Source organism: Schistocerca americana, chromosome 4 (genome assembly GCF_021461395.2).
Source record: "Schistocerca americana isolate TAMUIC-IGC-003095 chromosome 4, iqSchAmer2.1, whole genome shotgun sequence".
NCBI lineage: Eukaryota > Metazoa > Arthropoda > Insecta > Orthoptera > Acrididae > Schistocerca > Schistocerca americana.
In genome coordinates this window covers 325,257,491-325,281,605 of record NC_060122.1, presented here as the reverse complement: position 1 = coordinate 325,281,605, position 24,115 = coordinate 325,257,491, and positions in this window count along the sequence as shown.

Below are 24,115 nucleotides of genomic sequence, written 5' to 3'. Positions count from 1 at the left end.
GGTCATCAGTCCTCTAGAGTTAGAACTACTTAAGCTTAACTATCCTAAGGACATTACACACATCCATGCCCGAGACAGGATTCGAATCTGCGACCGTAGCGGTCGCGTGGTTCCAGACTGAAGCGTCTAGAACCGCTCGGCCGCAGCGGCCGGCTATTTCTTTTATTTTATTATAATAATCATTCATGCCTATGTAGTTGGTGAACAAGAAAAATTTTTCACATTCTGAGGAGACAGTTGGTGATTGAAATTTCATGAGACGATCCTGTCACAACTAAAAAGGCCTTTATTTCAATGACTACCATGCGATATTCCCGTATCATACCTCTGGCATACTCTCCCCCATTTCTCGAAAGCACAAAACTAGAAGCCTTTCTTTGGACCTTTTCGATGTTTTCTACCAACCCTGTCGGGTAAGAAACACTTACTGCCCGGCAGTACTCCAGAAGAGGGCAGACTAGCGTTGTGTGTGCAGCCTCTTTAGCACACTTGTTGCATTTTCCAAGTGTTCTGCCAATAAATCACACTGATGGGTTTCCAAGTATTTAGTTGAATTTACAGCTTTTAGATTTACGTGATTTATCTTGTAACCGAAATTCAGTGGATTCCTTTTAGCACTCATGTGGATGACTTCACGCTACTCATTATTTAGGATCAATCATTACTTTTCACACCATTCAGATTGTTGTGTACGGTTTCATACTCAACGTTAAGGAGAGGCTGGGTACAGAGTGAAGAACGAACTGTCGTCGCAAGAAAGCTGTATAGGAGCAGAAATGATTAGTGAACAAGACCACACAGCAAACAGAGTATTTACTTAAATAAAATTTCTCCAAGCGTACGAATACTCATTACAAACAATGCGGAAGGAAACAGAGCCCAGCTGTCAAACCACCAACCATAAGAGGCTCGCTGTACGAAAATGAACGATGTTGTCGTAGCGATGAGGTTCCAAGTGCAAGTCGATTGGCTGTCTGCCGGCGGTCGTCCTATAGTGCGACAGCAGAGAGGGCTAACAGTCCAGAGAAACTGTAGGTGTGGCCCAGTGGGAGCGCATCATTGGGTCTACCAGAAACTATGCGACCAATATCGGCGTCAGAGAGAAACTTGCTATTCCATTACCAACTGTAGTACGCCCGGAGAATTTATCGACAGGTGATACATCTACACCTACACCTACATCTACATCCATAATCCGCAAGCCACCTGACGGTGTGTGGCGGAGGGTACTTTGTTCGTAGAAAGAAAAATTGTCGGTATGCCTCTGTGTGGGCTCTAATCTCTCTGGTTTTATCCTCATGGTCTCTTCCCGAGATCTACGTAGGAAGGAACAATATACTGCTTGACTCCTCGGTGAAGGTATGTTCTCGAAACTTCAACAAGAGCCCGTACCGAGCTACTGAGCGTCTCTCCTACATAGTCTTCCACTGGAGTTTATCTATCATCTCCGTAACGCTTTCGCGATTACTAAATGATCCTGTAACGAAGCGCGTTGATCTCCGTTGGATCTTCTCTCTCTCTCTCTCTCTCTCTCTCTTCTATCAAACCTATCTGGTACGGATCCCACACTGGTGAGCAATATCCAAGCAGTGGGCGAACAAGTGTATTGCAACGTACTTCCTTTGTTTTCGGATTGCCTTTCCTTAGGATTCTTCCAACGAATCTCAGTCTGGCATCTGCTTTACCGACGATAAACTTTATATGATCATTCCATTTTAAATTACTCTTAATTCCTACTCCCAGATGATATATGAAATTAACTGCTTCCAGTTGATAACCTGCTATACTGTAGCTAAATAATAAAGGATCTTTCTCTTCTATATATTCGCAGCACATTACACTTGTCTACATTGAGATACAATTGCCATTCCCTGCACCCTGCGTCAATTCACTGTAGATCCTCCTGCATTTCAGTACAATTTTCCATTGTTACAACCTCTCGATATACTACAGCATCATCCGCAAAAAGCCTCAGTGACCTTCCGATGTCATTCACAGGGTCATTTATGCATATTGTGAATAGCAACGGTCCTACGACACTCTCCTGCGGCACATCTGAAATCACTCTTACTTCGGAAGCCTTCTCTCCATTGAGAATGACATGCTGCGTTCTGTTATCTAGGAACTCTTCAATCCAATCACACAATTGGTCTGATAGTCCATATGCTCTTACTTTGTTCATTAAACGACTTTGGGGGTTTGTATCGAACGCCTTGCGGAAGTCAAGAAACATCGCACCTACCTGGGAACCCGTGGCTATGGCCCTCTGAGTCTCGTGGACGAATAGCGCGAGCCGGCCGCGGTGGTCTCGCGGTTCTAGGCGCTCCGTCCGGAGCCGCGTGACTGCTACGGTCGCAGGTTCGAATCCTGCCACGGGCATGGATGTGTGTGATGTCCTTAGGTTAGTTAGGTTTAGGTAGTTCTAAGTTCTAGGGGACTGATGACCACAGATGTTAAGTCCCATAGTGCTCAGAGCCATTTGAACCATTTTTGAATAGCGCGAGCTGGGTTTCACACGATCGTCTTTTTCGAAACCCATGCTGATTCCTACAGAGTAGATTTCTAGTCTCGAGAAAAGTCATTATACTCCAACATAATACGTGTTCCAAAATTCTACAACTGATCGACGTTAGAGATATAGGTCTATAGTTCTGCACATCTGTTCGACGTCCTTTCTTGAAAACGGGGGTGACCTGTGCCCTTTTCCAATCCTTTGGATCGCTACGCTCTTCTAAAGACCTATGGTACACCGCTGCAAGAAGGGGAGCAAGTTTCTTCGCGTACTCTGCGTAAAATTGAACTGGTATCCCATCAGGTCCAGCGGCCTTTCCTCTTTTGAGCGATTTTAATTGTTTTTCTGTCCCTCTGTCATCTATTTCGATATCTACCACACAGATATGTTCTCAAAATCGTTTTATTGATCTGATGACGTTGTAAGACGATCTGCGAACAATCTAAGAGGGTTGCTCAGATTGTCTCCAAAATTGTTTTTTGTAGATCAGGAACAGCAGAGGGTCTGTAACACTTTCGTGTGGAGTGTCATATTTTTTTCTGTTTGACTCGATTAGTTTCTGTCAGTCACTACCAACTGTGACCTTTCTGACAGGAAATCACGAATCCAGTCACACGACTGAGAAGATACTGCATAGGGGTGCAGTTTGATTACAAGTCGCTTGTGAGGAGTGATGTCGAAAGCTGTCTGCATATCTAAAAATATAGAATTAACTTGACATCCCCTGTTAGTGGAACTCAATACTTCGTGAGAACAAAGAGCTAGTTATGCTGCACAACAATGATATTTTCTGAATCCTTGTTGGCTGTTTGTCAAAAAATCGTTTTCTGCGAGATAGCTCATCACGTCTGAAGGCAATATGTGTTGCAAAATCCTACTGAAAATCAACATTAGCGGCACGGTTCTGTAATTCAGCGGACTGTTTCTGTTTCCTTCCTTGGGTATTAGTGTGACTTGTTTAACATTCCAGTCTTCTGGTACAGCGAGTGATTCTGTGTGATTGCTGAACATGGTGGTATTGTATCAGCATACTCTGAAAGAAACCTAAATGATATACAACATAGACGTGATGTGACCTGTCCTGCTGCACCAGGACTACTGCATGCAAAAGTCAGCTCTGCAGCGAAGATGCGTAGCAACAGGAAAAGTTCCGAGATGTACTTGACAATTTACATTCTCTCTGGTTGAACAAGGGCTTTTCCAATTGGAAACTCTTGCATCTGACTTCCTTTTGTTGTCTCCTGTGACCCAAATATTCCTTAGCCCGTTCTACAGCCACCCACTTGCCTCCTGTCCAACACACTCCGGTATCGTGCAATCTGCTACACGCTGTCCTGGTGGCTGCCCACTCAGTTTGGCCGCTATAAATGGACTCCGTGTTCCTGTTGCTAGCCGGAGACTTCCTTCTTGACTACAAGACAGAGGAACCTCTGCGCGACCACGGTACTCCTGTAACAGGCTGCGAAGTTGCCACGCATTCACTCTCAGGAACGGCGCATGAAGGTGTTCCTAGGTAGCAGCCGAATATCGCCAAGAGCCAGCGTGGCTAATTATCTCCCTCCGCCCCCTTAAACTAAAATATTTTCCCAGGAAGGGGTTTATAAAATCTTAAGTGCGTAGTCAGAGCGTGTTACCAGTGCATTGGTTCACAATCAGAAAGCTAGCTGTAGTGAGTACTTCTAAAATCTTACGATGTCCCAAAAATCAGATAACCATTTATTTGAGATTTTCTTATCGGCCTTCCCTTGGGCACTAAAATTCTTAGTAAAAGCTACGTCTCCTGTATTCAATTGGGCGGGTTGTCTTCCCTAAACTGTGTCACTATGTTTCTCTCCCATGCGCACAGTCAATACTAATCGCTGGGCTCCTTAATTATCCTGAATAGTTCAGGACTCATCTGCTGCTGAAGGAGATGGTACACTGACCAAATGTTCACAAGGGAGAACTCACAGAAGATGTGAATATTAAAGTAACAGATTAAGATTCGGCCTCTAAATAGAAGAAGACTGAAGATAACTGGTCGTCATATGAGATATACCACGCTGAAAGAAAAATATCTTAAATTCCCTCGAAACAAAAGCAGGTGCACTGCCACTCACTATAGACTTAATTGGCCCAAATATGTAAAAGATTTTGTTAAAATGCCAAATCGTTAGTCCAGCTGTTGTTCCTCACTAGGGATCATTCATAACAAACGCAAAAAGGCAGCTATGATGATAGGTACATATTTATTACCTTGATACATACAAGGTAGCAGCTTTACAAATTCAATGAACTTCTTGGCTATTGGTCTCTCAGCCAACGTAGAATGAAGGAAACGTTTCTGTGCGTGACAATTCGGCTTGGCAAGTTTACAAGCTTCACACTCATTCATCACCTTCCTCACATCTTTGTTTGGGGATGGCAGAGTGAGATATAATTATTTTCGGCCATAATGGCTACGTTTCTGATCCGTGACTGCGTGGGGTAATCATTTATATATAATTTCTCCTACCAGTCACTTTTTTATTTTCTATGTTTAACCTAACATAATACAACGCGTTTCGAACAGGTTCTACCCATCTTCAGACGTGTGTACAGACATACATACATAAAAATGTTACTTAAAAATAAACCGTCTTAAACTGGATTAACCTAGAACATTTTGTCCATCGTTTGTTGCTGTAGCGGCTGGTGTGACATTTGGAGGAGGGAGGGGGTGGGGCAGTGGATGACCACGAATCGATGTCAGTGTTGTCTTCTGCTGGTTTTTTCTTGTGCTTGATTATGTATGATATCACAGCGATCTCATCGACTTGTAGCTTCACTTGCAGCACTGGTGTAATGGCGGAGCTGTGGAATTCATCTTGTGTTAAGTGCATAATGTTTACATGCATGTCGAAACAATTTTTTCTGTGAATTACGTCGGGAAACAGTGACAAAATAGAAAGTGCAACAGTGTGAGAGAAACAGCCTCTTTACGAGAGCGTCACGAATAAACATTATGGTTACAGAACATCGCTTTCGAGAAATTCCTCAGTTACATCAGACATGATTAACTAAGGAATGTGTTACACCACTTCAACTTTCCACAAGCAACCACAGATACTGCTACCAAATCAATACCGATTTCTTTCGACGGAAGAAGTGGTAGAAAAATTAGGAAGTGCTCTGATATCGAATGGTAAAAGAATACTGAACATTATTCAAAGGAGTGAACTCGTAAACACACTGGTTCTACACAAAATTTTATATGTGGTCCAAGTAATACCACTGATAGAAAACATATACCTTAAAAAGATACTGTGGTGCAGTCACTGCTGGAATACTGCTTACTCTGTGTGTTTTACCGTTTCGCTTATTACGTAGCACTAAAAAGAATATCACCCTAGACTAATTCTGGACCACTCTGTCGGATTAGCGCGAAAAGTTCCAGTTTTAAAAGTCGATTTGTTTGTAAAGCGAAACAGGCACTTTCCGTCACACTGGTCGTCGCATAAATGACTTGATGAGCAGTACTTGCCTGAACGGACTCCAGCTACACATTACAAAAACCAAATCGCATATATCTGCCAATACGCTATAGAAAACGTGCCTGATTTCTCGTTGGAGTGGGGTGGGGGACGCCTTGTATATGAGCTACAGGCTTACATATTAGTGACAGACTTCTATACTACCTCTCTGTGCAATGCGAAATGAGAACAAAAGGTCTACTTCAGAATTCCAGAAAAGTGTGGCTGATCTACAAAGGAGATCTCATTGAGAACACTGCTCCTTGAGTGTCTGCAACCCTCATGACGTTGTTTTAAAGGTTAAAATGGAAGCAATTCAGAGGTGTTCTGCTAGTTTTATGAAGGTTGGGTAAACAGAAGCCTTTATTTTCGGGAAAGACTCTTGGGAAAGTGCAGAGAACCGGCATATGCAATAGGCTGCGTTACGATCCTGCTGCGACCAACGTACATCTCGATTTAGGATGCGAAAACGATATAAGAGAAATCTGGGTTTGTACGGAAGCTTATATACGAGGTCCGGGCACGGCGTGGCAAACTGCAGAGTCCAGCGTGTGTGGCTTTACTCCGTCCTTCTCGGAAGTATCCGAAGCAGCGCGACATTTCATTTATCACTGTGAGGCGGCCGCTTTTGGTCTGCACAATTCTCTGAGTTCGGCACAATTGTGTTGTCAGCACCGTTTAAACTCTGCTATTTGTTCGTAGGGCCAGTGGTTCTTTGCACAAAAAGAGAAAATCTAGCGAAGTATCGTATCAGTCCTTTAAACTGAATGGAAGTGACAGGAGAGAGGGGTGCGAATTCTGAATTGGTATAAGTACAGGTACTGCATATTTGCCGTAAAACCACATTACAGTACCAAGAGTAGACAATTTAAGCATTTAGTTGGCAATGAAAGAGCAAAAAATTGCAATAATCGACAGACGGAATTCATTGTTCTGTACATAAAAATCACATTGTGCTGAACTTTCAGGCCTGGAGCACGTGAAGAATTTGGTCGTACGAATAGTAACGTTGCATGCATTGTTCCACTATGTGTGAAATCTTATGGGACATAACTGCTAAGGTCATCAATCCCAAAGCTCAAACACTACTTAACCTAAATTATCCTAAAGACAAAGACACACACCCATGTCCGAGGGAGGACTCGAACCTCCGCCGGGACCTGCCAACCAGTCCATGACTGTTGCGTGTTCCACTATGAGTTGCAACCGTTTTCAGTGGAACTGAACGAACAGTATGAAGATTTCACATATTGCTGCAAAGTACTTTGGTAAGCCAAGAGGGCGGGCTTGGAACCATTTTACGACTTAAAACTCGCTACTGCTGAATTTATGGAGGAAAGTGAAGTGGAGGAACGAAAATTGGAACATCCAGAATGGATTGCAGACTTTGAATTTTAAGGCGACTTGATTGCGCACTGCCCACCGTAAGTCATCGAAGGCTAACTTCTTTCTGATTTCGTGGGGACGCATTTAAAAATAAAATCGCGTTGCAGAGGGAACACACTCTGACAAAGACAGTCTAGTACCCTAAGCTCACTGGCGTTACAGAACATGCAAGGTTCGAAGAATTCATCTTGGTCTTGAACAAATTACAAGGATATTGGAAACTTCCTGGCAGGTTAAGACTTTTGTGCCGGACTGAAACTCGAACTAGCGACCTTTGCCTTTCGCGGGGCAAGTGCTCTACCAGAGTGCACTAGCCCGCGGAAGGCAGAGATTCCGAGTTCGAATCCCGATCCGGCACACAGTTTTAATCTTGCAGGAAGTTTCATATCAGCGCACACTCCGCTGCAGAATGAAAATTTCATTTTGGATACAAGGATAGTTTTATAAAGATTTTGAGGGGAATTTCAATCTTACGCATGTTTTCGTGCTGTTTTTGAGATCGTTTGCAGTTTCAGTTGAAAGCACTCCTGTGCATATGCCGAGGTAACTGATTGACCTGCAAGATAATTCCAGTTTTATATGACAAATCTTTTGACTGCCCAGGAATTGATTTCCAAACCTTCATAATGAGGTTGCAGAAGTGCTACGATATATCTATCTACATATGACCGTAAGTCGACAATTTCTACCACACAAATATTACTTTATGTTTTCACTATGCGAAAAATAGTTAAATAATACTGAATATTTATTTTGTTTGTGACTTGTTGATAGCCGGCCGAAGTGGCCGTGCGGTTAAAGGCGCTGCAGTCTGGAACCGCAAGACCGCTACGGTCGCAGGTTCGAATCCTGCCTCGGGCATGGATGTTTGTGATGTCCTTAGGTTAGTTAGGTTTAACTAGTTCTAAGTTCTAGGGGACTAATGACCTCAGCAGTTGAGTCCCATAGTGCTCAGAGCCATTTGAACCATTTTTGAACTTGTTGATAATTTCGAAATATGAATCAAATAGTTTTCAGTGAGACTGCACTGCCATTTAAATACGGGACTTTCGTAGTTTCCCCCTCCTCGCCCTCCTCGGGCACAAACAGCGTGGCTCGGTGGTCAGAGAAATGTGAAGCGAGGCTGAGACCTTTGGCACTAGTGCCTGGGCGAGGCCCACGGATCGAAATCTTGTTCACTCCTGTTACAGACAGTTGCTTTCAGTCTAACTATTGGCGAGTGGTGCAGGGACGTATTTTAAATCGTAAGAGTAGCAGAAGTTCTATCTGAGAAATGACGTCGAAGTAATTGGTCTGTTTCTGAATTAATTATTTTCTCTTTCGTCATTGGTTCACTTCAATGTTACTGCAACAGACGGAAGAGATATACTGTGCGCTACTCTCACCTAAACCAGTTCTCAAACTAGGTATAGGAAAATGTGCATTGATGTTCTGCGTTTAATATTGTTATGCAGTGGAGACTTCAGATTAGTATATCTACTTTCCCCTCCATAACATTGCAAGGTCTTATAGTAAGAAAAAAATTCCAAGGTCCTAAACGTAAAACACTTGTATGGGGCGTGATGCATAAGGAAGATCGAATTGGGAAACTTAGTACAGGAGTACTCCCTGTTCTACGGGTGTTTTGATGTACCTGTTACTATATACTGATTACAAGAATGATCTCAGACCGAAGTAAAAAAGACGTGTGTAGTAAGTATTTAGAAACCCACTTCTACTTCTTTCGTGAATGATGTGTTTCCTTAAGTTTCTGCAAATGTATCGAAACCCAGAATGTGCTTTGGCTCCAGAAGCTACTCCTGTACACTTTATCGTTGTTTATATTCCCAGCGATAGTGTCGAACATTAATACTGGACATACGCTATCATTTTCTCGGTAGAATAACTTTACTGCTTCTACTCACTATGGAATACATGGCGCATATGACGGTGCTCTAGAAAGGAAAGGGGCCGGGAAGAGAATAGGGAACATGATTCTTATTGGTGTAGAGTGGGAAAAGAGGAAGTTGACCACATCTTAGATGATTACCTGTTCCTGAATCGATACAGTGGATCGGTGACCTCGCCTCTTGCTGGCTACTTGTTACGTTCTGCCAGCTGAGTTGTGGTGTAGGCGGGAAGTGCTGGCTTTGGTGTCAACTTTACCTCCGCCGACATGAAACTCACACGGCGGCACACCAGCTCAGCGTACTGAGCCGACAGCTGCATCGCTGCTGGTACCAGGCGGTTGGTACTCGTAGTCTCTTAATTGTGATAGGTCGCGGGCGACGGCTAGAGAGCAGAAATTATGAAAGATGGCAGAGTGTTGGGCATCAAGTCCTGGGTGGTTAGTTAGCGGTCCTTGAACGGCAGCAGTAACGGTGGGTCTCATCTTGGCATGGTTTCGGGGGGGGGGGGGGGGGGGAATTTTTTTCAAGCGTATGTTTATCGTTGTGTTATGAGAGGATAGTTTTTTCCGAGTTTACTATGGGCAGTCTTATAGCGGTGTGCCACATTATTAAGTCAGAGTACGTAATTTGATACATTGCAAATTCGGGACATGGGCGCATCTGCTAAAATAGCGTCCTGTTCTATGAGTTTATTTTGTGAAAATAATGCGTTCCACTTCTTTCACATATATATTAGAATGGGAGCGTGGGTATTTTGAGACAGTCATTAGCATTGTAGCAAACAGTGATAAGACAAACTGTCACGATGTATTTATTTTATGGTAATTCAGTCACATACTGCACTGTCAAGGTACATTATCTCGTAACGTATTGTGTCATTTTCTTCCTCTCACTACGGAGTGCAGATTAAAAATGAAATGCTCTAGAAAGAAAAGGATAATGGTAAGGGGTTTTCCACCATTTTAATGTTTTGCAATTGGCTTAGAGAGGGAGGGAGAGAGAGAGAGAGAGAGAGAGAGAGAGAGAGAGAATGGGTTTTCCAATTTTTGCTAATACATGAAATTAGCCTGGATTGTTACCTACGCTCGTACCCGCACAGCGGAATGGGGTGGCTTTCATTCGCAATCCTAGAGGCATCACGCAGTTCCTCGAGATGCGGGGCGAGATGATAACAAGCAACCGGAATAGACCTTGATTTGGGTTCTGGCATCGGCTCTGCATTCCTAAGGCATGGTTCTCATACAAGCTCTGCATCTCAATGACCTTGTGCTGATAGATTTCCGAGGCCAGAGACATGTGATAGAAAAGTATCCCTGGTTATCGTACCATGTCATAATTAAAAAAAAATGTATACTGGTGAAACCAAAGTTTTTGTAGAATAGCTTTGTTATATTAGGACATGGTATCATACTAAGAAAACTTCTAAGTCTGACGACACTGATCCGGTTTTCTCGCAGGCCAGACCTGAGGCGCCAGTGGAAGGAACGGCCGCTTACTCTAGGATTTGGCTTGAGAAATGAGCCCTAATAAAGGTAATCCTGGGTTGAACACGAGAAATGCCTTTGACGTGTATATCCTGTCTCTGGGTACGAGGCTACGACCAAAAGTCTTAACACATTGGTGGATGGATGTAGTGCGGTTCTCACATGTTGAAATCTGAAGTAATCACCAGCAGCTCAACTTGAAAAGAGCAATACTTAAGAAAGAAGCAGCAGAAAGATAGTCTCCGGATTGGCCATTTACGTAGCTTTTCATGGAGCATACGGAGAAGGTCTGTTTCGAATGGCAGAAATGATCACTTGGCTTGCTGATTTGGATGGAGAGGGACGTACTTCCGACTGAAGACAAAAAGTATGGTATGGATTCTAACTTCATCATAGTATCAGCTAAAGCTTACGGTTTGTCATGTTGGTCTATGGTTCCACTAATTCACTTAGTATATTAATTGGTATTCCCTTTACGACCTTCAGTGCATGCTGCTTTCATTTTAAGAGCTCCTTTGCACCACTAGCGTGACTTTTTGTACAAGGGAGAATTTGTTTTGGGAGTATGTCAATAAATGTAAATTTTTGCAGACGATATTTTAGTTCTGCGACGTAACACAGGGGCGAGTCTTCCTATACAACTGTGTGACTGATTCAATTGTTTCAGAGTCTTTGCTTACAGCTCCCTCTCTCGGCACAGCAAAAGATTCCCACCCCAACATATTATACAGTTTACCAACTCAAGCACAGGTGACGTAAAGGAACCACCACTGACCAATAATTTCCACAAGCTAAGGACGAGAACAACTCACAGTTGTCTACACGTGGATACGCTTTAAGTTATGTGTCCCCGGCACCGAGATGTGTGGAAACCTGATACCCCTACGCCTAATCGGCGAAACCGGCGCCCTTTCTACCATTCCAAGCCTCTCGAAGCAGCTTTTCTATGTATAATTGTAACATAACGGTTGACTTAACTAAAGGTGCAATCGATGTCGCACTTAACGGAATGAAAGCACAAATGAGGAACAAATTAGTGAGGTGACTATCTGTTCTGCCAGTTTACAGCTATTATATTGGCACTCGAAACATAAGCTGTTTATTCAATTTATTCATGTGAATGGTCTCCCATACGCCATACATTATTTTTTCCAAGCAGAAAACTCGTATTAAAATCAGAATCCACAAACTGTTTCCTTTTAAAGAAATGAGGCCAATTCTAAATTCTACATCTATTCTGGAAACTAACTGCTGCATAATTGTAACAAGCTGTATAAAATGGTACGATGACGTGAAGCCAACATTAGCGAAGGAGAAGGAAGGCTTAGATTTTTGGGAAGGAGTATATAAAAGTACGGTGCATCCGTATAGGAAATCTCATAGAAGACGCTAGACTGACCAATTTAAGAATATTATTATTGTGTTGACTCATCAAGTGGGCGTGTTACAGACATGTAATATATCGGGGGTCCTCTGCTATGATGGTAACAGGTGTCTACAGCAGATATGAAAGTTTGGCAGACGTGCTCCGGAAACTTAAATCGGCGTACTCGGAGGAAGGCGCAGACCTCACGAAAATTTTTGGTCAGTTTTTTAAGACTTCGTTTTTGTGGCGGTCCACAGCTTCAGCGTGTTTTGAGAATGCAAACACGGTCCAAAGAGGCTGTAATATCTTCAGTATCTGTGTAATTGGCCAGTTTCGTCAGTGGGCTATTTTCAATCACATATTTTAATCTCCATGTTCATTTCATATCAGAAATACATCGCTAGTGTATGTGGACAGATAATACACGGCACAGAAATACGATGTATATCTATCTTCACTTATCAGCGCTGTATCAGAATGTGAAGTGATGCTTGAAGCTTAAAATATGTACTTGAAAATGCTGCACGGTTAAAATTGGCCAATTACACGGGTAACAAACAGATTGCAGCCCATTTGCACCATGTTTTCATCTCAATACTTTCTTTTAAGTTTAGAGATGCTGTACTCGAAAATGACTGTGCAACCATAACACTGCCACCAATGGTTATTTTACGTACGGATCACAAAATAAAAGACAAAAGAGATTAGGGTGTGTACAAAGGTATGTAGATATTTTCCTTCTGTCAGTACGTAAATGGAATGCGAAGGAAAACCGATAACATTGGTACAATGTAGACTAACCTGAGATGTAGAGTTACCTCCGCTACCCACTGTACAGTAGCTTCCGGATAATTTACAAAGGTAACTCATAAATAAGGCCGAAAACACACATAGTGAAGTCAATCTTCAATGCAGGGAATAGAAAATGTTGTAGGTGTTAGTTGGTAACTCTGCTAACAGTGTTTGTCTTTAAAACTGTATGAGTTTTTACACGTGAGCAGAAAAGTTTAAAGATTTCCGCTAAAGCGTAACCGACGAGCCACGCTCCGGGGGAACGGTAGTTGTAGTTAACTCGTCGGCGCAGGCTTATTTTTGTTCACTTGTGCAATAAGACCCTTTACTTTCAATTGAAACAAATCGCTGAAAAACTTCTAAAAGTGGAAGTACAATGCATCCCGTCATTCAGGACACACTGAGCTGCATTAAGACTTGTACTAGGCGGTTTTGCAGAGGGCTCACCGTTCATCACAAAGGGAAAAAAGGCGCCTTGCATTTGCACTGAGCGAAAAAGAAATCATTTCAGTAGCGAAGGAGATACACTTTTTGGCAGGATTTTAGTCTATGATGAGACTTGTTTACATCATTTCATCCGAATTCGAAACGTCAAAGCATGCTGTGACGCTTGACTCACGCCAGGTTGCTTACAAGTGGAAGGACTGGGAAAAGGTGGGACTGAACATCATTCGCAACAGTGGCAAATTTCAAAACAGTACTAAGTTCTAATTACATTTAATTAAACACGTACCAAGTTGAACAGAAGATAAAATTTTTTGAATATTGAAGAGTGAAATTAACTCAACTAAACTGTTTAAGCCAGTTAATTTTAAAAGGAAACGTTTGATTACTTACTGAAACATGAAACTGGTTTGACAAGATTAACAACATTTAATAATATCAAGTACGGAACTTTAGTTTGTTGTACAAGGAGGCCAAAAACAGCAGAAATTTTCGAAAGCCTATTCGAAACACTTTCAGTGTGTCCGCCATTGCTGGCCTGACACAGAACAGTTAAGAAATAGAATGGCTGAGGAATCAGCCACTCGCCTTGTAGGAAATGCAAAGCAGACACATGTGACCATACAGCTGCATAATATAATTAACAATTAGACAAGTTGGAATCAGGGGCGGAACACAGGCGGCTACATCAGACAGCACCAAGACTATCATGATAAGAAAAAATTTTGAGTACCACTTACAGAGCCATGCCAAGGCACTACCTGTGGCTGTACAATCTGTGAACGCCACCCAGAATAATGGCAATAGTAAACGACCCATTGCACTCAGAGTAATTTCTAATAAGAAGACGTCATAAATCGACGTAACAAATTTAATGCCCGTGAAAGGCAGAAGTCCCGAGTTCGAGTCTCGGTCTGGTGCACATTTTTAATCTGCCAGGAAGTTTCATATCAGCGCACACACTGCTGCAGAGTGAAAATTTCATTCAAATTTAATAGGTGGGAAAGGCTCCTGCCCACTTGGTCTCTGTAGCCAAGCATTAACCTAACTCAAATACTAAACCCTTGGAGTGTATCGAAGACTAACCCACGCGTCGGCACACAGGACAGACTCAACTCGTGTGTAAATATACAACTGAAAGGCTTGCTGGAGAACTTGCGCCGTGCTCTGCCAGAAAGTGTTTATTGGCAGGCGGTAGTAATTAATGGTTCGCGAAATTTACTACAGAATGCGCAAGACTTAAGTTTCAAAGCATACATGAGTCATATCTGGGAAGCAGGACATGAATTCAATAGTTTTACATAAAACACAAATGAACATACAAGGTATAAAAATTTAACAAAGTCTACACAGTAATTTGTCCAACATTAAGGCAAATGCTACGCCAGTGTGGCCCGCTAAAAAGTGATTAGAAGTGGTGCACGCGGCAAAGCAAGCCGTTACAATCCAATTTAGAGACGGCATCTGGGCGGCCACCACAAAATTCTAATCGGGAGGCTGAGCTCGAGCACGATCGGGCGGCAAGGCACATCGTTAAGTGACAGAGCAATGACCCAATGAAAGGCTGCTACTGCAACAGGAGGGGCACTAGGAAAGCCAAACACTGAGATGTAGTCACTACTCAAAATGACCCTTGCTCAGTTAAGCTAGAACCGAGAACTCTGAGAGTCCCAAACGTGCTCGTGGGCAGCTGTTGTGAGGAGTCATGAGAATAACTCCCTGCGTCGTCTGAAGCTCGTCGGTACAGCAAGCTGCTTCCTCCTACTTGCCATCCTCAGAGAGTGCGGCGAGTTGACTTCCCCACGTTCTCTTCGGAAACATGCCCCGCTTGTTCAGAAAACAAATTGGCAACGAACCGTAGGATACATGATACGGGGGGCTCATGTCCAGCACGCACACCGAACTCAAAACTGACGCATGCACACCCCTCACCGCCACATTTCACCTCCATTGCTGACGTCGGCCGTCCGATATCAAGTCTCTACCTCGTGATTTCGATAGCCGCGTAGTCCTCACTCTAAAGATAAGGCTGTATTGGGCGTGGCGCGACGAACCAATTAGTGCAACGTCTCACATTGAGTGCAAACACCACGAATCGCCTGTCCACAAGAAGTTCAGAACGCCAATGTCGTCTAGTAAGGTCATGTAAATCATGTTGTGGGGTGGCAGTGGTCCGATTTTTCTCTGGGTCTCTTTCTTCTTTTTTTGAGGGAGGGGGGCGGGGGGGGGGGGGGGTCAGTGATCAACAGCCTGTGCCACTGAGGCTTCACTGAGAACCAAGTCAAGCCCACACTGGAGCAGAATGGCATAGGAAATCCGTGCCTCCTCTTCAAGGCTACGTTTGACCTCATAACGCACAGCCTACGCTGTAAACCACTGCGAAAGTAGAAACCTCCTGGCAGATTAAAATTGAGTGCCAGACTCGAACTCAGAAACTTTTCTTTCCGCGGGCAAGTGCTCTGCCGTTTCAGCTACCCAGGATGACTCATAACCCACATTCACGGCTTCAGAGCTTACTTCCGGCATTACCTCGTCTCCTGCCTTCCAATCTTTACAGAAGTTCTCTTGCAAAACTTGAAGGACCAGCCTCCCTGAAAGAAAGGATGTTAGGGAGATATGGCTTACCAGTAAACTGGGGCTTGTTTTCAGAATGAAGTTTTCAATCTGCAGCGGATTGTACCCTGATATGAAACTTCCTGAAAGATTAAAACAGTGTGCCTGACTGGGACGAACTCACGACCTTTGCATTTTGCCGGCAGGTGCTCTACCGGTAGAACGCTTGCAGGCGGAAGGAAAAGCTCCTGATTCCGAGATTCGACCAGGAATAAAGTTATAATCTTCCAAGAAGTTTCATATCGGCGTACACTACACTGCAAACGCAAAATTTCATCACTGAGTAAGTAATGCCCCTTCGGATTTTATTCTGTTTGGTCCGATAAAAGAAGCTTTGCGCGGCATCACTGTCAAAGGCAACGAAGAGGCAAGAAAAACATACAAAATTGGCTTCTAAATCAAGGTACGGAGCTCTTTTCTGAGGGGATAATAAATCTTGTAAGAAGATGGGACAAGTAACTAGAATTTGGTGGCGGTTACGTGGAAAAATAAAGGTTGTATGTATTTAATACAGTAGTGGAAATCAATGTAAAGGCATGGATATTTCTAGGAAAAATAACATTGTCTGTTGGATCACTTGTGAAGAGTTTATGTGATACGTTTGAGATCCACCATAGTGACAAATGCAGCCAAATGTTATGGCATTTGATGTCAGTAGTACAATATGTAACAAGGCATCAAAGATTTACGAGGCAGTGGAACTTAGTATAAAAACAATAGTCTCTGTGTGATGTTAGTGTGTGCGTATCTCCCATCACTGCAGATAGGAATAGATATAATTATTTACAGTGCATGTTGTGCACATAACGACGATTGTGCCAATGCCACCAGGAAAACAGTTATCATGAAACGAAAAAGTAAAAACTGGTGCGTACGAGGAAATGGGACTCCAGAATCGTCACATCGCCAAGAAGTTCAACCGTTCAAGTGCAGTGAATGATAATTTCGTTAGATTGGTCGTACGGTATTGACGGAATTTAGAATATGGGCTAAGTAGAAAATTATCTGAGACATCGAGACGGTTCATTTTGCGCAAAGCGAACGCCGCAAGCCGTTATTCTTCTTATCTTGTTGTTAATTTACAGTTGTCAATAACTGCCAAATGTGTACGACAAATTTTGTCAAATGAAAAACATACTGCGCTCGAGAAACGACTGCAGAAACCTGCTGTAACATCCAGAAATAGAATAGACTGGAGTTTGCTGAATAACATATGGATTTCAGAATGGGATCAAATGATCATCAGTAATAGGGAGATCTTTAAATTAGATGAGCTGGATGAATTTGAATATTATTGACATGATCTGAAGAAAGAACAGCACGTAAAAGTATGAGTAGAAATTTTGGTGGTGGAAGTGCGGTGATTTAGGCAGCCCTCTGCTCTGAAGGTAAATCTCACATTGCTTGACTGAACATTACATTGAACTCTAGAGGCCGACTTCATTAGAATGTTTGAGGAGCTATGGAACGAAAGTCTAACATTTCAACAGCCGGCCGAAATGGCCGTGCGGTTAAAGGCGCTGCAGTCTGGAACCGCAAGACCGCTACGGTCGCAGGTTCGAATCCTGCCTCGGGCATGGATGTTTGTGATGCGCTTAGATTAGTTAGGTTTAACTAGTTCTAAGTTCTAGGGGACTAATGACCTCAGCAGTTGAGTCCCACAGAGCTCAGAGCCATTTTACCCATTTTTTAACATTTCAACAATATAAAGCATCTGTGCATGTTTCTGCTAAAGCCAAAAGGTGTTTTAAGATAGCCGGCCGGAGTGGCCGAGCGGTTCTTGGCGATACAGTCTGGAACCGCGCGACCGCTACGGTCGCAGGTTCGAGTCCTGCTTCGGGCATGGGAGTGTGATGTCCTTAGGTTAGTTAGGTTTAAGTAGTTCTAAGGGACTGATGACCTCAGAAGTTAAGTCCCATAGTGCTCAGAGCCATTTGAACCAGTAAGTTCGGGATGTGGGTCTCAGTGGAGGCGTGCCGGAGATAAGTCCCTGCAGTCGCACTGTGCTCTGCGTCCTCGGTGGCTCAGAAGGATACAGCGTCTGCCATGTAAGCAAGAGATCCCGGGTTCGAGTCCCGTTGACTTATATCATCGCCTGTATGCAGATAGGGGTATTCATTTCATTGTAATAACGATATCGATCACCTATCCTGGCCTGAACGTAGCCCGGACATGAACCCCATGCAAAACTACTGACAAATACTTTCAAGCCGAGTTTATCGGATCGGAAGGGCATTTGACGCCGTATGGAAGTTCGAGAAAGTTAAACGAGTAGAGTCCGTGACAATTTCACTGCAAGGACAACGAACTTTAACAAAACCAATGCCGAAGAAAAATTTTAAGGTAATTAGGAAGAAAGTACGATCAATGCAGTAAGACAGCAAAGCACTGAGCACCTTTATACTAGTGTTCACCCAGGAAATGAAAACGTCTTATTTTGTTGCGTTACGAAATAAACTATGTAGTTCCGTCATGACTGTTTATGTCATGCGTATTAACTACTTTCATAATAAATTCGGTAAAGTATACTGCAGACAGCGTGGTTCAAAAATGGTACAAATGGCTCTGAGCACTATGGGACTTAACATCTGTGGTAATCAGTCCCCTAGAACTTAGAACTACTTAAACCTAACTAACCTAAGGACATCACACACATCCATGCCCGTGGCCAGATTCGAACCTGTGACCGTAGCGGTCACGCGGTTCCAGACTGTAGCGCCTGGAACCGAGACAGTGTGGTATTACTTTTGTAGGATCCCTGCCATTGTACTGACTTCCACTACTGTGTAATATTCTATTTTTTATATTTTTTATTTACTTTTTTATTTTTGCAGTTTCGCGTTTAATTTTTTTGAGACATTTCTACACGAGCGTTGATGTAGAAAGTTGTGGACTGAAATATAAGAAGAAATAATGTTGTCACGAATGCGCTCGCGAAATATGATGGAATACGAGCACAGATGTTCATAAACCAAACGTTGCTTTATAATGACGATGCAAAGAGCCACTGCTGAGTTGTGAAAGAGATGTCCCTTAGCACAGCAGCCTTGACGGTGGTGTATATGTTTTCGACAGGGCGACGCCGCGGGAGCGGGCGGAATCTGGCAGCGGGTGAGGGGGCCAACGCAGGCGAGGCACCGTTTTGATTTGGAGCTGTTTACGCAGCCACGCAGACCGCCCCTGCACCCGACGCCATCACCCGTCCCTACCCCACAGCCAGTGCTGCACGGCCCACGCCCATCAGCGACGCGTCAGCCGCTGCACGCGCCTGCCGGAGCGGCACAAATGCCAATAACAGCTGGCGCGCGGCGCCCGGCGCGCGACATCCCTGGTTCGGGCCACGCCGAAAGGCTCCTCCCGATCCTCCCCCTCCCTCCCCCTACCCCGCCCCCTCGCCACGTCAGAGGACGCCAGCGCTACCAGGCCGTACACCCGGCACGTGCGGCGGTGTACCAGCAGCCACTCACAACTATGACCTCATGCATATTTTATGGCTTTTAATTTACGACTTTCTAAAACTCTGCCGGTTTGTCATGTGGCTCAATTCCCGGCCGTGAATTTTAAAATTATAACCGTAGCGAGGGCGGCGGCGAAATGTTCATCGCGGACAGCGCACTCGCACGAGACAGGGCAATGTGCAGCACAGCAAACCGATTCGACACGTGCCCCACCAACTGTCTGCAGGACGCCGCAAATATCACACTGGGTGGTTGCGTCAGGCTGTTTTTTTTCCTTTATTGTTATTTTCACACTTGATATAGGTAGGCCAGCAGCGGCATATTACGCCGCTCTTTGGCCACAGAGAAAACTGAGGATACAAATGAAGACAATCGTAGAACAGACAGGGTGGATATACAGACGTAGACATAAAAAATTAAACACACGGAGCCGTTCACGGGCGCAGAGTGCAAGATAAGAATGGTCAGGCACGTGGACACGCACAGAGATGACAGATGGCGCATGCGAACGTTGGAGCACACACGAATAAACACTGAAACACTTGAGCACGAACACGACGCCACACACAAACACTAGGCGATGATCTCCGGCGCGCGAATGTCCACGTAACGTGTGCAAGTCCGGGGACCTGCCAAGAGGGGAAGAAGGGGGTGGGGGAGGGAGAGGGGAGAGTAAAGATGCCAATGGCAGAGGAGATGGTAGGAGGAGGGGTAGGGTTGAGCCCAGGGGAGGAGTGGGGAGAGTGGGAGGAGGGAGAAATGGGGAGAGAAGGGAGAGAGGGTGCCCATAGGAACAAACAGAGGAAGAGGGAGGGAGAATCAAAGTTGGTAGGACGGGTAGATCGAGGGGAGGAGGGCATCATCAGGGAGAGGGAGCTGGCGGAAGCCACCTTGGGTGAGGATAAGGAGGGTGGAGAGATGGAGAGCAGTTGGGACGTGGAAATACAGGCGCGGCACCGGACGGGGGCGGGAGAGGTTGGGAGAGACCGGCGGGTGAGGAGAATCGAGATTACAGGAAGTGTAGAGGATCCGTATCAGATCGAGGAAAAGGAGGGGGGAACGGAATAAGGTCGTACAGGATCCGCGTGGGGGAGGGGGTCAGGCTGTTATCAGCACCTTTCCTTCCCTACATGAGGAAATGAAAAATAAATAAAATTTGAGAAAGCGTTCTTGACTGGAGCCCAGCGAACGGTATAAAATGTGAAAAATCAATAAAAACCCTCTCAATAGCCTTTTCAAATTTTTATTTCTTGCCAACCTGTTTCGTCTCCTTCCTGAGACCATCTTCAGGCTTACACCGCTGTTATGGCTGCTGGCGGTGCAGATGGAGCCAGGTTTGTAGAAGTATGGTTGCACAACCGTACTTCTATGGATATCGCTCCGTCTGCCGCCACCAGTAGCCATAGTGGCGGTGTAAGCTCAAAAAAATGGTTCAAATGACTCTGAGCACTATGGGACTTAACTTCTGAGGTCATCAGTCCCCTAGAACTTAGAACTACTTAAACCTAACTAACCTAAGGACATCACACACAGCCATTCCCGAGGCAGAATTCGAACCTGCGACCGTAGCAGTCGCGCGGTTCCGGACTGAGAGCCTAGAACCGCTAGACCACCGCGGGGTGTAAGCTCGAAGATGGTTTGAGGAAGGGGCCGAAACCGGTTGCCTACAAATAAAAAATCTGAAAACGTGTCGAGACTGTTTTTACTGATTTTCAAAAATAAACTAACTAGTTAACGGTGTTTTTCCGTGTGTTCTGCCTAGTTGTTGTTTCCAGTTTATACTCAATATTTCTACGACCGACCAAAACGCCTTCCTTAGGTGCTGCCAATCTTCCTGTTACGTGAACTCGCTGCCTGCACTCCAACCACAATGCGAACCATTGTTCGTCTGGCAGCGATATTTGTAACCGAGTCCTTTTCTGAGTCTTCGCTACGCTCTTTGATGCCCTTTTGTGTTTCAGAGCTCGCACTGATATTCTGTGAAACACGTATTCTCTGAGCATTTTCCGGCGCTGGTCGATAGGGTGGCCGACAAGAGAACTAAGAAACTGCAGGAGCCCCAAGCGTTATTTAAATTGGAACCACCATCCCTGTTTATTAGGTCTTCTGACACATTCATTTCGATAGACACTTTAATTAAGATGTTCCAGAAACTTGGCGTGTGACACACGATACTGTTCTCATCGTATTTAATTTCATGATTATATTCTAGGAACAGCGGCGGCTGTTGTGTAAGAGCACAAGGACACGTAAATATTTCAACTTTTGACACCTTGTGGATTTATTGGTTATTTTTCTTTGAATGCTGTTAAACGTAACATGGATGCGGTTGTCTGAAATACACATGCAACATTGTTCAACCTCTAGACTCCGTGAAGATTGACATCGGGCTCGTAAGCGCACGTTCGCTTTGCACTTTTTAAGGGGCTTTTGCGCATGCACAACTGGCGTGACGTAATTGTCTTACTGGCCAAAAACATACGGATTTGGTAAACAATTTGCGCAGCCAGCCTCACCACTCAACTGCAAGTTTACGTCAATGCCACCAGGTGACAGCACACCGCACCGGACTAATCCCCTGTCGTTTGACATAAATCCCGCTAGTGAGGATCATCCTCTGCAGATATGTCAGTTGAATCAATATATAGTGAAATTAGGTCGGACATTAGTACACGTTATAATTACACTGATAGATCACCTACTTTGTGGGATTTTGAGTGAGATATGGTATATTAAGTTTTGGTTTTTATCATATAATAATCTATTTGAGGCACTGACAACCATAAAGCAAATCATCGTCGATTGTGAGACTGTAGCATTTATTCGTGCTTCTGAAATCTGTTTACACATCTACATTTCTACATTACATCTACATTTATACTCCGCAAGCCACCCAACTGTGTGTGGCGGAGGGCACTTTACGTGCCACTGTCATTACCTCCGTTTTCTTTTCCAGTCGCGTATGGTTCGCGGGAAGAACGACTGCCGGAAAGCCTCCGTGCGCGCTCGAATCTCTCTAATTTTACACTCGAGATCTCCTCGGGAGGTATAAGTAGGGGGGAGCAATTTATTCGATACCTCATCCAGAAACGCACCCTCTCGAAACCTGGACAGCAAGCTACACCGCGATGCAGAGCGCCTCTCTTGTAGAGTCTTCACTTGAGTTTGCTAAACATCTCCGTAACGCTATCACGGTTACCAAATAACCCTGTGACGAAACGCGCCGCTCTTCTTTGGATCTTCTTTATCTCCTCCGTCAACCCGATCTGGTACGGATCCCACACTGATGAGCAATATTCAAGTATAGGTCGAACGAGTGTTTTGTAAGCCACCTCCTTTGTTGATGGACTACATTTTCTAAGGACTCTCCCAAAGAATCTCAACCTGGTACCCGCTATACCAACAATTAATTTTATATGATCATTCCACTACAAATCGTTCCGCACGCATACTCCCAGATATTTTACAGAAGTAACTGCTACCAGTGTTTGTTCCATCATATCATCATACAATAAAGGATCCTTCTTTCTATGTATTCGCAATTCATTACATTTGTCTATGTTAAGGGTCAGTTGCCACTCCCTGCACGAAGTGCCTATCCGCTGCGGATCTTCCTGCATTTCGCTGCAATTTTCTAATTCTGCAATTTCTCTGTATACTACAGCATCATTCACGAGAAGCCGCATGGAACTTCCGACACTATCTACTAGATCATTTACATATGTCGTGAAAAGCAATGGTCCCATAACACTCCCCTGTGGCACGCCAGAAGTTACTTTAAGTCTGTAGGCGTCTCTCCATTGAGAACAACATGCTGTATTCTGTATGCTGAAAACTCTTCATCCCAGCCACACAGCTGGTCTGATATGCCGTAGGCTCTTACTTTGCTTATATTCCGTAGGCTCTTACTTTGCTTATCACGCGACAGTGCGGAACTGTATGGAACGCCTTCCGGAAGTCTAGGAAAATGGCATCTACCTGGGAGCCTGTATCTAATATTTTCTGGGTCTCGTGAACAAATAAAGCGAGTTGGGTCTCAAATGATCGCTGTTTCCGGAATCCATGTTGATTCCTACAGAGTAGAGTCTGGGTTTCCAGAAACGACATGATACGTGAGCAAAAAACATGTTCTAAAATTCTACAACAGATCGACGTCAGATATATAGTTCTATAGTTTTGCGCATCTGCTCGACGACCCTTCTTGAAGACTGGGACTACCTGTGCTCTTTTCGAATCATGTGGAACCTTCCGTTCCTCTAGACACTTGCAGTACACGGCTGTTACAAGTGTGGGGGGGGGGGGGGGGCATGATCTTTCGCGTACTCTGTGTAGAATCGAATTGGTATCCCGTCAGGTCCAGTGGACTTCCCTCTGTTGAGTGATTCCAGTTGCTTTTCTGTTCCTTGGACACTTATTTCGATGTCAGCCATTTTTTCGTTTGTGCGAGGATTTAGAGAAGGAACTGCAGTGCGGTCTTCCTCTGTGAAACAGCTTTGGAAAAAGGTGTTCAATATTTCAGCAGAGTGTCATCCTCTGTTTCAATGCCATCATCATCCCGGAGTGTCTGGATATGCTGTTTCGAGCCACTTACTGATTTAACGTAGGACCACAACTTCCTAGGATTTTCTGTCAAGTCGGTACATAGAATTTTACTTTCGAATTCACTGAACGCTTCACGCA